Source organism: Etheostoma cragini, chromosome 16 (assembly GCF_013103735.1).
Source record: "Etheostoma cragini isolate CJK2018 chromosome 16, CSU_Ecrag_1.0, whole genome shotgun sequence".
Classification (NCBI taxonomy): Eukaryota; Metazoa; Chordata; class Actinopteri; order Perciformes; family Percidae; genus Etheostoma; species Etheostoma cragini.
Window position 1 is genome coordinate 6,892,976 of NC_048422.1, and position 814 is coordinate 6,893,789.

Consider the following 814-nt stretch of genomic DNA (forward strand, 5'->3'; position numbering starts at 1 on the left):
TTGTATGTGGCAAAATATGGCTTGCCCCCCCCCCCCCCCCCCAAATCTCACTCCATGGTTTGGGGGAAAGTTAGCAGCTCTGATATACATTTAAATTCATGATTTGTTTGGTCTTTTGTCCACAGTTTAAAAATGTAGATGTTACAATGATTCATGGTCTATTTTTGTAAAGTTGGGTCTTGGAAAGACACCAAATTTCTCTTTTGGGTCTTGAGCTGAAAAAGTTTGGGAACCACTGGCCTACATGAAGGGAAGCCCAAGCTATTTAATATGTTCTTGGGCTGTGCAGTGCTCTTTTCATATTCTGATGAAGCTAACCTTATTGTAATATGCACTGCGCCTTTGCAGCGTGGTTATTAAAGTAAACGTTAGCCTATGGTAAACCAAAACTAAAACTAAAAGAAATAGAAAATACAAATATTTTAGTAAAGTGTAAAACCAAAACCTTAAAGGAAAACTCAAGCCAGACTGAAACTATATTGTGGTTTACAAAGCTGCGGGAACATATTTTGAATTGGGGGTGCTGACAAATTTCCAGAGTGAAATTTTTAGCCAAAGTTAATCACCACACACATAACTGCATCCATCACAATTTATTGAGCTGTATAGAGATTCAATTCATTATAAATAAACTATCCAAGACCATAAGTTCAACCTCTTTCTGGTTTTCCAATAGGAAGCTTTACACGTGTGTAAAAAACACAATTATTTCTGTCAGTACACGATCCGTCCTGCCTACACGATCCGTCCTGCACATGCGCAAGATTTGTTGCAAAAATCCTTGATTATGCGGCACATTTTCTTTAAAAATTCA

The 814-nt window shown here is 37.5% G+C and overlaps 1 long non-coding RNA gene across 1 annotated transcript in view; it reads right to left on the reverse strand.

Moving 5' to 3' along the window:
• Positions 1 to 308: 308 nt before the first annotated feature.
• The window catches only part of LOC117959465, a 7,006-nt gene continuing 6,500 nt past the window's right edge, over positions 309 to 814 (reverse strand). The window contains exon 3 of the long non-coding RNA XR_004659943.1: positions 309 to 318. This is a non-coding gene — a long non-coding RNA (uncharacterized LOC117959465). The remainder of the gene's footprint in view (positions 319 to 814) is intronic.